This window comes from Onychostruthus taczanowskii, unplaced genomic scaffold, assembly GCF_017590055.1.
Source record: "Onychostruthus taczanowskii isolate IOZ18803 unplaced genomic scaffold, ASM1759005v1 scaffold5, whole genome shotgun sequence".
NCBI classification, from domain to species: Eukaryota; Metazoa; Chordata; class Aves; order Passeriformes; family Passeridae; genus Onychostruthus; species Onychostruthus taczanowskii.
In genome coordinates this window covers 18,458,862-18,474,240 of record NW_024502568.1, presented here as the reverse complement: position 1 = coordinate 18,474,240, position 15,379 = coordinate 18,458,862, and positions in this window count along the sequence as shown.

The following is a 15,379-nucleotide window of genomic DNA, read 5'->3' as shown; positions in this document are numbered from 1 at the left end:
CAGACAAAAGCATGGAAATGATAAATTCAGTGTCTCTAACGTGAGCTGAGGCAGCTCATGGAGCTAACCACCCTGGCTTTCCCTGTTCAGAGCAGCAGCTCATTGGGCAAACAGCCTGTACACAAAACCTCCTCCTCTAAAACATCCCCCAGCCCTCCTTACCCTTGGACAGACCATGGAACTCCACGCTGCTTCAGAAATTGCATAAAAGTTGCCTCTGTCATGATTAACTGTCCCCACGGCCTCTTGTGAAATTTTTTCAAAGTTCCAGCTGGTCACACAGGGTTTGGTTCACAAAAGTGTTGCACATTATTAGATTTTCTGATAAAATGGGCTCTTTTGTGATTCAGAAAGCCTCTGCTCCTCCAGACAACTGGCATGCTCTTTGTTATTCACCCCAGAGAGGAGGCAGCCAAACTGGAGTGCACTCGGATGGAAAGAGGCATTCCCAATCAGAAATGCAGATGGAGCATCACTTGTGCAGTGCAAACAAAGCAGCCCCGAAGTTTGGGAATGGGCTGGAAGGACACGGCAGGGCTCGGGTGGGGTTTGCTGCCCTCATCATCACCCTGAGAGTGAAAGCTCAGCGCTGCCCCACCCACGGGCTGTGCTGCCAGGGAAGATCCTGGATCTGAATCCTGCCCTGGTTCGGAACTTGTCATGTTTAACTGGTGATAAAAGCTGGTTAAGGGAGGCAAAAACACCACTGAGTTTGGGAAAGATCTCCAGGATTGAGTCCAAGCTGTGCCCATCCCCACCTTGTCCCCAGCCCAGAGCTCTGAGTGCCACCTCCAGGAATTTCAGGGAAGCCTGCTGGGATGAGCTCTCCAACCTTCCCTGGGCAGTTCCAAGGCCTGAGCCCCCTTTCCATGGGGAAATTCCTGCTGTGCCCACCTGAGACCTGCCCTGGGCATCCTGAGGCCGTGAAGAGGAGGGGGGATGCAGCATTGCCCACACCTCTGCTGCCCTGCACAGAATCCCTGAGGGCTTGGCTGGAAGGGACACTGGGAATCATCTGCTGCACGTCCTGCCAAAGCAGGGACACCACGAGCAGGTGGCACAGGACCAAATCCAGGTGGGTTCTGGTCACATCCACCTGGGAAGGAGACTGCACAACCTCTGTGCCAGGACTCGCCTTCACAGCCCTCCACTGAGCCCTCTCCAGTTGCTCCTCTTCTCTCTTGTCCTCAGAGATGAAAACAAAAGCCAAGCCCAAAATTAGGTTGCCATGAAGGATCCAGCCCAGTAAAAACAGGAGCATTAAGGATCACAATGAAAGAAAGCAGGCATTGCAGTTGTGCAGGTCCAAGGTGTAGCTGCCCATTGGACACCACCTGCAGCTCCAGCTGCTGCCACTCTCAAAGTCAAGAAGAAAAAGGAAAGAAAAAAGGTAAAAACCCCTGTAGAATCCTAAAGAACTTTCATGGTTAGAAGAATTACTGTCTTCAGGGGACATTTCTTCAGGATGGAGTGTGCAACAAGCAAGAACAAATTCAGGGGAGAATGATCCATGTGGGGTTAGCACCTCAGAAATTCCCAATACAGCACCTCGTGTCTCCTACAACTCAGGTTATTTATCCACAGCAACGCAACATTTTGGGGCAAAAACTATATTTTCCACTATTCCCACCTGCTGAGAGATCCCTGACAAAGCACAAGCATTTAGTGGTGCCCAGCCTTCCAGAAGCACCACCGTTCCTGAGGACACTAATAAATAATCCAAGTGTCCTCATCTCCTGCTGCCTGTTTTCCACCCACCCCCCCGCCTCCACTTTGCATTATGCAAAACAGCAAAACATTCTCATCCTTACAGCACCCTCCGTGAAAGGCAGGCGCTGCAAATATCAGAAAGGAGTATTGTCATAATGAGGTTAATGACAATAGGGTTTCCGATATCAAAGAGCCAACACGCAGCTGCTTTCCAGCGTGGAGCGATACAGCGCAGGGCTCCGTAATGAGGGGAGAGACTTTTTGGGTTACGCATTTTAATGAGCCGCTAATCAGCGAGCGGCGTTTTGCATTTCACAGCCGCTCCGATGGAACACTCCGCTGGAGAGGGGAAACCAGCCCAACTTCTGCGGGATTGGCACCGGGATTGGCACCGGGAATGGTGTGCGTTCAGAGACAGAAGCGTTCGGGACCCGCCAGGGGAGGGATGCTGTGCCTGAGCCTCCTGACCTGCGGGATGAGTAGGAATAACCACCACGTGTTCCGTATCCCTTACTCCTCCTTTGCGCCTCCGTTTGCACCTCGGAGTAGTGAAGCACACCAGGGAGGGTGGGCAGGCCCTGGCCCCAGGGTGCCCAGAGCAGCTGTGGCTGCCCCTGGATCCCTGGCAGTGCCCAAGGCCAGGCTGGAATGTGGGGCACTGGCAGGTACACAGGGAGTGGGCTCCCCCCGGAAAAGTGGAGGTTTGAATGGATATTGGGAAGGAATTGCTGCCTGTGAAGGGCTGGGCTGGAATTCCCAGAGCAGCTGGGGCTGCCCCTGCATCCCTGGCAGTGCCCAAGGCCAGGTTGGAGCAGCCTGGGACAGTGGAAGGTGTCCCTGCCACGGCAGGGGTGGCACTGGGTGAGATTTGAGGTCTTTTCCCACCTAAACCATTCTGGGATTGTGGGATCTGGTGCAGCAGGGCTGTGGTGAGCTCTCAGCATCCCCTGCTCATTCCAGCTCACTCGATGCAGAGCTGTACCTTAAGAACAATGCATTCCTCTATTAATGTTCCTTATGGGAGCCATAATCAGCTTCATTAGGAGTCATTATTATGGGAAACCCCTGGAAAAAACGCCACGTACGGGGAGGCAGCGTGATCAATTAAAACCCCAGAATATGTGACTGATATTGACAGATGTTTACAGGAACCGCCGTGGGAGGTCCAGCAGCTGCCACAGGCACAGCCCACCTTGTGCCCACTGCCCACCTTGTGCCCACCCTTTTGGGGGCAGCCAGACCCCTCTGCACCACAGAGCACAGGGCAAGGAGGGCACTGGTGTGCCCTGAAAGTGAGGGTTGCACAAACACAGGTGCCACCACCACCAGTCACAGTGTCTAGAGGTGTCTTGCCACGTCCAGAGGTGTCCCACCACAGGAGATGCTGTGTCCCCATCCCTGCACCCTCACTGCCACCCCTCTAGCCACAGAGCTCTCTCAGCAAACCATGCAGGAGGATTTGTCTGAAGCCCAAAAATTTGACTGTTGCAGTCCAAAGTTAAACATTTTGAACTGATAATGGCAATTTTGTGACGGGCTCATTTGGGTGGTTCAAAGCCTGAAACTAACAACCAGCAGTGCCCTTCGCTGTCCTGGCGGCCCAAATTTGTTATGGGACAGCACAGAAGGGGCAGACTGGGGTGGGTGCACCTTTCAGAGGCACACAGCCTCTGCCAGCAAAGGCCACAGCCAGCAGAGATGCCCAGGGGAGCCCCTGGGGTGGTCCCTGCCCAGCCCTGGCTGATGCCAAGAGCCCCCGGCAGGCTGCAGGGTGCCCTGGGCTCGGTGTCTTTGTGACTGGAAGGAGTTTTTTGCTCCAGGTCACACACAGCCCAAGCTGCAGCAGCACCACCCCCTTTGCTGAGGCTGAGCATCCTCACCCACAAGACCCAGGAAATTACAGCCTCTGCTTGGTGAGATGATATTTTTAAGCCTTTACAAACAAGGGCTTGATCTTCCTAAGCAGTTTGGATCCTCTGTGCCACACACACTCACAGCAGCAGCTGACTGGGCTCGGGGGCTGTCTGGCACAGCAGAGCAGGAATTGGGCTGGGCAGGAATTCAGGCTGTGGTAGCCACTAAAAGCTTCTCCCAAGGCATCTCTGGGGTGGGAGCTGAGAGCTGTAATTCAGCAGCACTAATACATCAGCGCTGGGCAGTCGATAGCATTGATTTTGGTGGGACCAGGGCTTCACTCCCTTGCAAAGAGTTGTTCCAGGAAGAGCTGGGAACGGGGAGAGCTAGCTCCAGGAATGCCGGAGCCAGCAGCTCCCAGGGAAGGTTTCCCGTGGGGAGCCAGTGCTGCCAAAACTACAGGGACCAGGGAGAAACATTGCTCCTTTTTAAGCACAACCCCATCATTAACCCCACAGGAATTGTCCCTGCGATCTCTAGGAAAAAAGGCACAGGAACCACAGAGATCACTTCAGTGCCCAGTTTAACACCAAGCTGGAGGAAAGGCCTTGTACTGGGCAGCTGATTTGTACTTTAAAAAAAGGAAAACAAAGTGCACAGCAATGTGAAACCTCAGGAGGAAGCAGAGTCTAAGGAAAATACATTTTTTTGTTATTTTCTTGTAAAAATCATGTGGCAGCAGGACCAGGGCAATGATTGTCCCTCTGTACTTGGCACTAGTGAGGCCACACCTTCAATTTGCATCCAGTTCTGGCCCCTCAGGACAAGAAGGACATGGAGAGGCTGGAGCATGGCCAGGGCAGGGAATGGAGCTGGGAAGGGGCTGGAGAATTCCTGAGGGGCTGGGAAGGGGCTGGAGAATTCCTGAGGAGCTGGGAAGGGCCTGAAGAACTCCTGAGGGAGCTGGGAAGGGCTGGAGAATTCCTGAGGGGCTGGGAAGGGGCTGGAGAATTCCTGAGGAGCTGGGAACGGCCTGGAGAACTCCTGAGGGAGCTGGGAAGGGGCTGGAGAATTCCTGAGGAGCTGGGAAGGGGCTGGAGAATTCCTGAGGAGCTGGGAAGGGGCTGAGCCTGGAGCACAGGAGGCTCAGGGGCCCTTGTGGCTCTGCACAGCTCCTGCCAGGAGGGGACAGCCGGGGGGTCGGGCTGTGCTCCAGGGAACAGGGACAGGAGCAGAGGGAACGGCCTCAGGCTGGGCCAGGGCAGCTCAGGGTGAGCACAGCAGGAATTTCCCCATGGAAAGGGGGATCAGGAACTGGCAGGGTTGGAGTGCCCATCCCTGCAGGTGGCACCTGGAGGTGGCACTCAGAGCTCTGGGCTGGGGACAAGGATGTGGCACAGCTTGGGCTGGGAGGGTTTTTCCAACCCTAGGGGCAGATGCAGGCCAAACCAGCCAGACCCAGCTGTGCTTCCTCCCTGGAGCCTGAATCTGAGCACAAGCACCCTGAGCCACCCCAAGGTGCCCCTCAGCCCAGGGCCACTTCCATTTGGAGCAGCAGAAGGCTCCAGTTGCCACTGAGCCTTCCCAGAGCCCTCAGGTCCATGATCAAATCAAGAGCTACAGTCATTCGCATCAGCAAATTGTAATCTCTTTTAAATAAAGAATTATTGCTTCCTCCTTCAGCAAGGACTTGTGTGAGCTGGGCTGGCTCTTCTCAAAGCACTGAGATATCCCAGCAGGGACTGGCAGCGTTCAAAGCAGGGGGTTCAGCCAAGAAAAGGCTCAAGGAGGGCCTGGAGCACCAGGGCACGGCCTGCAGGTGCTCCCACAGTGCCTCTGCAGCTCAATCCCACCCCATCCCAGCCTGGAGGGATCTCTGCTCTTGTGAGACACCCACAGAGCTCAGCAAGTGCCAGTGAAAGCAAACCCAGCAGGGGAAGGCTTCTCCTGCCGGGCCCTGCAGCAGCAGCAGGCTCAGGAGAGGGGACACGGGGAGCTGTGGGTGCTGAGGGCTCCAGAGAAGGGAACATGGAGAGCTGTGGGTGCTGAGGGCTCCAGAGAAGGGAACACGGAGAGCTGTGGGTGCTGAGGGCTCCAGGAGAGAGGACATGGAGAGCTGTGAGTGCTGAGGGCTCCAGAGAAGGGAACATGGAGAGCTGTGGGTGCTGAGGGCTCCAGGAGAGGGGACATGGAGAGCTGTGAGTACTGAGAGCTCCAGGAGAGGGAACATGGAGAGCTGTGAGTGCTGAGGGCTCCAGAGAAGGGAACATGGAGAGCTGTGAGTGCTGAGGGCTCCCATGGCAGGCTGCAGGCAGGACCTTTCAGCCTGTGTGTCGCTCCCTCTGGGGTGTTACTGTCCCTGTGCCTTGGCTCTGGGTGCCTTTGCTGAGTCCACGCAGGCTGGACAATCGTCCATGGGAGCAGCTGGTCCCTGTGCTGGCAGAGTCAGAGCTGCTCCTGCTCAGCCAGGCTGGGAGCAGCACCCAGGGCTGGGGTGAGCAACCCGGGAATGGTTTTGGTGGAAAAGGACCTTAAAGATCATCCTAAAAATTCCCCCCTGCCATGGCAGGGACACTTTCCACTGTCCCAGGCTGCTCTAAACCCTGTCCAGCCTGGCCTTGGGCACTGCCAGGGATCCAGGGGCAGCCCCAGCTGCTCTGGGCACCCTGTGCCAGGGCCTGCCCACCCTGCCAGGGAAGGATTTCCTCCTTACACCCGATCTAAATCTCCCCTCTGGTAGTTTAAGAAGTTTAAACGCTCTGTCTGAGGACTTGCAGAGCCGAGAGCTTTCAGGGAAGCAGCCGGTAGATGGCAGGGCTGCAAAGCGTGATAACATCGCTGCTGATCACGTCACAAGCCTGATAACACCCCTGATCACATCGCATACCTGATAACATCGCTGATAACATCACATCCCTGAGAACATCCCACCCCTGATAACATCCCTGATCACATCACATCGCTGATAACATCCCATCCCTGATCACATCGCTGATAACAACTCTGATAATATCCCTGATAACATCACTTCTCTGATCCCATCACATTCCTTATAACATCCAATTTCTGATAACATTCAATCTCTGATAACACCCTATCCCTGATAACATCCCACCCCTGATCACATCCCTGATAACATCACATCCCTGATCCCATCACATCCCTGATAACATCCCATTTCTGATAACATCCCATCTCTGATAAGACCCCATCCCTGATAAGACCCCATCCCTGATCACACCCCGGCTGGCTCCAGCAGCACGAGCAGACAGACAGAGCCTGTAAACCCTGATGTTTTCATCCTTTAACTGCCCTAACAGGATCTGCTGGGACATCTCAGGAGATCTTGAAGCCTCACGGCTGGAGGATTACCCTTAGCACCCCAAACAGCCCGATCAGGCAGATTTCACTCTAAGCTGATTTTCAGAAGCACATCAAGTGGAGCTTCTGAAAGTGCAGGTAACTTCTGTGCAGTGGTAGCCAGCTCGTTTCAGGCATCAGACAATGTAGAGATGTTGCCATCAACACTTGTGTGAAATGGTGAAGAAAATGAAATGGTGAAGAAAGTCTCTTGCCAGTGCCTGCTTCCAATCCCACAGAAAAGAATTATCCTCTTCCCTACCTCCAACATCTTTTCAGTAAAATGAACCCAGAATTTCCCCCCACACTGCACCTCCTTCACGGTGTGGCTCCCCATTAATGCCCACAATGCCATTTTTAGACATTGCAGGAATTTTAAATCTCCCCTTAGAGGAGGAATAACCAGAGCTGCTCAGTCCTGGCTGAGCAGCACCAGGTGAGGCTCCTGAGGGCAAGGGAGGGACCCAGGGAATGACCCAGGGAGGGACCCTCCCCACCTCAGCTGTGGCTGAGGACACACCTGAGCTCCAGGAGTTCAGGACATGCCTTCTGTCCACCAGCAGCTCTACCAGTTGTACTTTTATATTTACCCAACTTTCAGAGCTTCAGAGGAACCTTATCTTGAATTTAAAAGCATTTCCAATGCTACTTTAAGGCAATGCAGTTGATTTCTGTGTCAACTCATTTCCTCTCAGCACGGTGATTTATTTCACTCTGCAGTCACCAGTTCCTGAGTGGAACTGAGCTCCTTTTCCCCTCTTTCCCACAGGACCTGCAGCAGGGTTTGCTCAGAGCTCAGCCAGGGCTGGTGTCCCAGCTGCTGTCAGAGTCCTGGGGTCTCTGCACGCCTGGGTCCTGCCAGATCAAGCCCACAAAGAGCATTTTGGCTTTCTCACAAAGCCCAGAAAAGACATTTCTTAGTTTTGGCTTCATCACTGTGGAGCTGCAGCCCTCAGTGCCCATCCCTGAGGGGCTCCAGCTGTAAATGCAGGTCCCACTCTGGATCTGTGGGCACAGCCTGGCACAGAGCCCTGCCTGCTCTCCCCACAGCTCTGCTCCAGCCATGGCATCCCAAAACCAGCCCTGGGAAGAAATTCCTCCCTTTTTTTTCTTTAAAACATTTAAGAGGGAAAAAGTAGCAGCAATTTGCTTCCCTGCTTTCCCTGCTTCCCTCACCTTTTCTGTGCATTAATCCACACTGAACCTCTGGATTTTGACAACTTTTAAGTACACAGGGAGGGTTTTATCCCATTTGGGAGAGCTGGCTGTGCCAGACAGATCCAGACACCCTCAAACACCCCCTGGGCTTTCCAGAAACCCCCTCCCAGCTTCACATCCACCTCAAAAATAGTAATTTAGAGAATTTAACTAAAAAGTGGCACAATAATATTTACACATGGGCTGCTTTCCTCAGAGCCAGCAACGGGAGCTCACATGTGGTCACACTATTCAAATTAAATCCAAATTAAAGAGACTTTGCATGCTCTCAGACACTCACACCAAGCTGCCCACATCACCTGGGGCACGAACCTGCAGGTGCTCCCCCCACTGCTCCCAAGACAGGGCCTCCCCCACCTCTGAGCACCCAGAGGCTCAGGGTGAGCTCCCAGCAGCTCCAGGGAAGGGATGGGAGGGATAAATCCATCCTGCCCAAGTCTGCACCCCTCAAATAAACCCCAAAATCAGAATCCCTGCACACAGCACAGAGCTTGGAGGTTGTGGTGAGTTTAAAACATCCAAGGTTATGCTCCATGTTTCACTTACTGGGAAGAGCCCAGCAGATCCTCAGACATCCCCAAGTCAGGGAAACTCTTCCTCAGCCACCAGCCCTGGATCATCACACACAGGAGCTTCTGCACAGGTGGTCTTGTGGGTCAGGGAACAGCCCCCAGCAGGAGCAGCCTCTGCTGGGGCAATCCCAAAAAGCTTTGGCCAGGCAGGAGCCCCCAGGTGAGTCCTGGCTGGGATTATTGTCCCCAACTGGGCAAAGCCTGCTCCTCCTGACAGCGTGAGCAGCACCAGGCACAGCCCTGCTGCCCTGCAGGGGAAGGAACCCAAACCTGGCTGTTTCTGACCCCTGCACCCCCAGGGTGGGGATGTGGGGGAGTTCTGGGGGTTCTGCACGGCTGGGGACACAGAGAGCCACAGGATCCCAGAACGGATCAGGCTGGAAAAGCCCACCAAGGTCACTGAGCCCAACGTTCCCAGCACTGCCTCTGTCCCCAGGTGCCACATCCGCAGGGCTGTGAAATCCCTCCAGGGATGGGGACTCCAGCCCTGCCCTGGGCAGCTGTGCCAGGGCTGCACAACAAAGAATTTTCCTAATATTTAACTTAAACTCGCCCTGGTACAACTTGGGGCCGTTTTCTCTTGTCCTGTCTCTGGAGAAGAGACCAAATCCCACCCAGACCCTCCTTGCAGGGAGTTTCAGGGGGCAAGAAGGTCCCTTTGACCCCCTTGGTGGGTGCCAGGTGGGCTGGTGGCTCCTGGGCTGGGGTTCCTGGCTCCCAGCCTTGTGCTCAGGGCACTCAGGGGACACATACAGAGCCCTCTGAAATGAATAAATACAGTCATTTCCACTTTTGATTGAAGTATTGCTCCTAAGCTGGGATCTCGTCTGTCCAAGCTCGGGGCACTCAGCAGCTCCTCTGGTTTGTGTTTGGATTCAAAATCCACGAGGAATTCTCTGAGCAGCAAATCCCACTGGCCAGGGCAGTCAGAGAACGAGGCCAGCACCAAACAGTGAAGGTTTGCTGTAGAAAATATGGACAAAATTGCATCAGCAGGAATAATTAATTGCTGGGGAAAACTTACCTGGGTTTGTTGTGCATTCTCCATAACTCACCTTTTTGAAATCAATATCCTGAGTTGTGTCCACATCCAGAGAGGGATTGGTGGAGCCCTCAGGCTGTTTTGCTCCAGGGATTGGGTCTGGTGGGCTCAGTGTTTTATAGGGACTGGCTGAAGCAATCCCAGACCTGTGGGAAAGGCAGCTCCAGGAGTGGAGCATTAGAAGGGAGTGTGCTGTTGTGTGTAACAAGTGATTATGTGGCATTAAACGGGCAATCAGATGCTCCTGGTGCTGCTGCAGGTGAGGAGCAGAAGCTGGGTAATGGGCGAGGTGAGAGGTGGTTAACGCTGGAATGTTCCCTGTGAGCCACTGCTGGAACCGTTCTGGAATATTGCTCACAATTCCTGGCATATCCATGCAGGAAACTCCAAAATGCTGGTGGCAGTGTGGCATGAGGGAGTGAGGGATGGCTGCCTGCTCCCGTGGGAGGGATGGATACCCGGGGAGGGGAGGGGGGTACAGTGATCACACCTGGCACGATGTGAGGGGTGGCACCAGCCCGGGGTTTGCAGGAGCTGCAGCGCCTCAGGCCGGCAGCTCTGAGCTTCCAGGGAGTCAAATGCGTCATTACTGGCCTTGCTGAATAATAGGGGTGGTTTGGAAATACCAGGGAGAAATCCCAGAATTCTTCAGGCTGGAAAAAAACTCCAGGATCACTCCAGAGTCCCAGCTGTGACTCGTCCTCACCTTGTCCCCAGCCCAGAGCTCTGAGTGCCACCTCCAGGTGCCACCTGCAGGGACGGGCACTCCAACCCTCCCTGGGCAATGCCAGTTCCTGATCCCCCTTTCCATGGGGAAATTCCTGCTGTGCCCACCCTGAGCTGCCCTGGCCCAGCCTGAGGCCGTTCCCTCTGCTCCTGTCCCTGTTCCCTGGAGCACAGCCCGACCCCCCAGCTGTCCCCTCCTGGCAGGAGCTGTGCAGAGCCACAAGGGCCCCCTGAGCCTCCTGTGCTCCAGGATGCCAAGGGACAAATAAAGAGCACCTTGCAAATCATATTTTTTGTCCCTTTGAGTATTGTGCCAAAAGAAGTTTTAGGATGCTCAAAACCACAGGTGACTTGAGGAGCCTTGGGAGGGCACCAACCCCCCTGCCTGGATCACCTGGACTGGGCTGGACAGAGCCCTGAGGGAGCAGCCTGGCACTGCAAAGCTCTCAAAGGCATAAAATCAGACTTTTTTTCCCCTCTTCTATATCTATTATTTTTCTAATTTGAATTTATTAATAAAACTGAAGCCCAGCACAGCTGAGGGGTCGGTACCTTCCTGCAGATGATGCAGATGATGCAGATGCTGATGCAGATGAAGATGATGCTGCAGAAGCTGCCTCACACCCCATCCCTGCCCTGGACCTGGCTCCAGGAGCATCAGGACTCCAGGCTGGGAAAGGAACCTCCCCTCCAAAGCTCTGCTTAACTGAAGCAGTGTGAGGGCAGCTGTAAAAGCTGACAGCTTTATATCCACTTTTTAAAGACAGGACAGAGGAGTTCCTTGGCCACTCCAATCAATTTTTGCCTTTTTTTTTTTTTTTTGTGCATGAAGAGTTCTGGATAAATTGCATTGAGGTGTTTAAAACTGCTGAATAGCTCCAGGTGAATTTTACAGGTGTCAGCTGCTGTCTATAAACTGTCCAAGAGTCCTATAAAAGGCTGGGAAACAAGAGCAAAATTAGGAGATAAATCTATCACTTCAGAAGTAAATAAACAAGTGAAGTGTATTTGCAGTGTTACTTTTCAGCAGATCACTGGCATGGAGCACTGCAGGTCACAAACACCTTTTGGCACTGCTAATAACCAGGATGCACTAATGAATTAATGGAAATATCCCCCAAATTCTTGCTTTCTTGGGTTTGTGATGTCAGCCTAGCCAGCTTCACTTCTGTGCTGATGCACTGAGCATAAGGATTTCTTTTCTTCGTTTATTTCATGTTTAAATTTCACAGCTATTACACTACAATAAAAGCAATAAATAATAAATAAGCTCTTACCAACATCACACATAATTTCTGGAAGTCCAACAGATAAAAATCTGAGCCTTATAAAAACTGAGCACCTGACTGTGAACTAAATTCAAGCAGCAAACCACAGATTTTTCTTGCTAGAAATGCAACAGAAAAACAGATTGTGGATATAATTCCACCCAAAAGAAAGCAGACAAAATAAAATCCATTATTCAGTGAGTTCAAACCATACCTGGGCAGGTCTCTGGGGCGTTGACACCTGGGATCACTCAGTTTACCTCAAAAAAAACCCGAGGCCTGCTTCAGTTTTTATCTGGTTTCCCTCTTTATGTGCTATTTGTGTTCAGCCAAAGTTCATTTCTTCATGAAGCTGCTCAGGCAGGAATTCCAGCCCTCTCCATAAGTGATGGAAAACGATAGAGAACCTGGATGGAAGGAGACTTGGGAAGGTGGGATCCACCCAGGTGTGATCCTCTCTGCTCTGGGATCTGCCTGCAGTGCCCAGGAACCCGGAGGGGCTTTGTCCTTCCTCGAAAGGAAAGGAAAGGAAAGGAAAGGAAAGGAAAGGAAAGGAAAGGAAAGGAAAGGATTTCTCCAGCAGTGCCCTCATTTTGCTGGCCACAGGTGGGGTCCAGCCAAAGGTGCCCCTCCCTGTCCGTGTGGTTGGAACTGGAGGACCCTGAAGGTGGTTCCCAAGCCAAACCAGTCTGTGATTCCAGGATTAATTCTAGGATGTGGACTTCCCAAAACCCTCCTCCGATTTCCATTCTCACGCCAAGAGCTCACAATCAATTCTCCCTCATGGGCACATCCCTGTGTCCTGTTGGATATTGAGACACCGCTGGCCGCAAGCCAGCATTTCATATAATATTTAATATTTCATTTCCTATTTAATTCCTCAGGAATACTCACAATATTTTACCTGGTAACTTCTGTTTTTTTCATACTTCACATGCGGCTCAATGGGAGCTGAGTTCCTCAAGTCAGTTACAGGTTCAGAATAAACTGGTTTGTATTTATTATTTTCGTCCTTTGCCAGGACAGGGACACGGGAACTGCCGTAATTGAAGCAGATAACTCCGACTTTCACTCCCTGCGAGCGCATTGTCATGCACATACATCTTGATTAGATCATTTGCCTCGTGTAAAGGAGGCATTTTTGTGCCGCGGTGTCTCAGATAATTTCCAGCCGAGTCTGCCGGTGGAGTTCTCCGCCAGCAACATTTAAATTCGATATTCTTCTGGCTGCTGTTTATTTTTCCCGAGTGCTGACGTTCTCTCCCTCGCTGCACCTGTCTCCATCCCGGGTCGCGGCGCTCGCACCGCACTCGGGCCTGCAGGCGAGCATCCCCGCCGGTGTCTGCCGGCATCCCTGGCAGCGCGGGGGAGGCTCCGCACGCCCGGCAGCCCGCCCGGCCCGGCCCTGGGGCTGCGTGGTCCCTGCCGGAGCTGCTGTCGCATCCTCTCTTGAACTCGTGGTCGCACAGCCAGTGACCTCCCGCCCCGCTGCCAGGAGGGCTCCGAGCCGGGGTCTTGCGGCCCCTGCGCAGACACAGATCCTTGAGGAAGGGGCAGCGCTCCAGTCGATGTCCCCTCACATCCCTGACACTCCCACTGAAGCGTTTAAACCCAGCGCGGGTGCTTTAAAGGGCTGCAGCAGAACCCACCGACCTTGCCCGAGGAGCACAAGCACGTGAAAAACACAGGGTGTTTTGAAATGTTTAAAAAGTGGATTGGTGACAGAAGGAGAGGGGCACAATTAATTTCCAAGGTTTACAGCTCTTCTGAGGGGTGTAACAAAAACTGAAGGGTGAAGGTTTTTGGGGAGAGCATCCCTTGCAGCCTCGGGAACATCACGTGGCTCTGGAGGAATCTGCTTGATAAATATTTTGTGGACACGGATTTGTCTCAAAAAGACACCACCTCAGCCCGCATGCGAAAGGGAGTCGCTGTAAATGAAGGAAGTTCCCGCTGTTCTCCAGCAGAACGCTCCTTGGCTTGCGGGAGGTGTCGGGCTGGGCGGAATCCGCAGCACTCGGGCCTGGAGCACCCGGCTCTCCCCGGCTCTGCCTCCTGGCGTCATCCCTGCTGACTCCACAGAGCCCACAGACACGTTTTATCCCTTCCAGTCAGGAGCACTTTTTAAAATGTGTGCGTTTTCCACAGTTTTCCAGGCATTTATACAAACGGAATGCCCCAACCCACCATGCGCTCAGGACATCGCAAAACAATTAAAGTCCAAATCCCTCAGTTACCCATGGGACCTTCTGAGACTCCTTTGGATGATTCCTGCTGGGTCCCCAGACCTCAGGGCTGCCCTCCCAGCCCCAGCCCAGGCATGGAACCCCTTCCCCAAGCCCTGAGCTGAAGCAGCTCCTGCTGATCCATCCCTGCGGCAAGGATGCCCCGGGACACAGGGGAGGAGGAGCAGAGTTGTGCTGTCTTTTCTAGGGCTAGCCCAAACTTTCCCCACCTGCAGCACATCTGGGCAGCTGTTCCCCAGAGCCTTAAGCAGCAGCTGAGCTTGTCAGTGGGTGAGCACAGCAGAAATGACCCCGTGAGGCTGCCCTGACCAGAGGCAGCTCCGGGGTGGTCACCTGTGCGTGGGGCAGCCTTGCCCCTGGTCACTGCCCCCCACCCAGACACGGCTCTGACATCCTCCAAACACCACAGCCAGGCTCCTGCCCCGCTGCCCGCAGCCTCCCTCCTCTCCCGACTGCCAAAACCCTTCCTTGCACAAATTAAACCCAAACCGGAGAGGAGCTGCCGTCAGAACAAACCTGGGGGTGAATGTTCCCTGAATTTATAACCGAGGCCAACACTTATAGGTTTATTTTTTACAAATGTAGCTCCAGTCCTAAACCCGGGCTTCACTTCCCTGCAGGAATCTGCTTGACTTGGAAACCGCTACTTTTTTTTTTTTTTTTTTTTTTTTCTAAATACCTTCACATCTTGTAGCTGCACATCCCTCACAGAGCTGCTGGAGCTCTAGGAAGTATCCGTGGTAGCGGAGAGCTCGCTGAAGATCTCAGCAGTTATCCCTCCTCGAGGATTAACCAGTGCTGCGGGAGTTCCTGGGCTAAACTGGGAGAGGGAGGGGAAGGAAGAGCAGAAATAAACAAAATAAAACCTCTCGCAGCCAGTCGCGTTCTTTGCGCATCGCCGGCACGGCCGCCCGCGCTTCAAATCAAAGCGCAAAGCAGCCGGGAAGTTCTGGGAGCCCAGCGCCGCCGGAACCGCCCCGGGATGGCCGAGGAGGTGGGCGCTGGGCATCGGCCGCGGCCGGCCGGGGGAATTAAAAGAGTCTCCAAGATGTGAGCGGCGCCCGGGCGGCAGCTCGTGTCCCGCGGAGCCAGGAGCGGTGAGTTCCCACGCGGGACATTCCCGGGGGTCGCATCCCCGCGGGACAAACTGTTGCGTTTCTGGAGCGCCGCGCTGCTCGGCCGGGGGTGGCTCGGCGGGCCGGGGCGCGGGGCAGCCCCCGCGGGATGCGGGAGGGGAATCCGCGGAGTCCCGGGACGGAGCGCGGGGCGGCCGCGGGGATGCGCGGCGGGGCCGGGACGGCCGGGACGGGCCGAGGTTGGGGCTCGCCCCCCTGCGCTTCCCCCGGGACCTCGCCGCCGATTCCGCCCTCGCGGGCGCCCCGC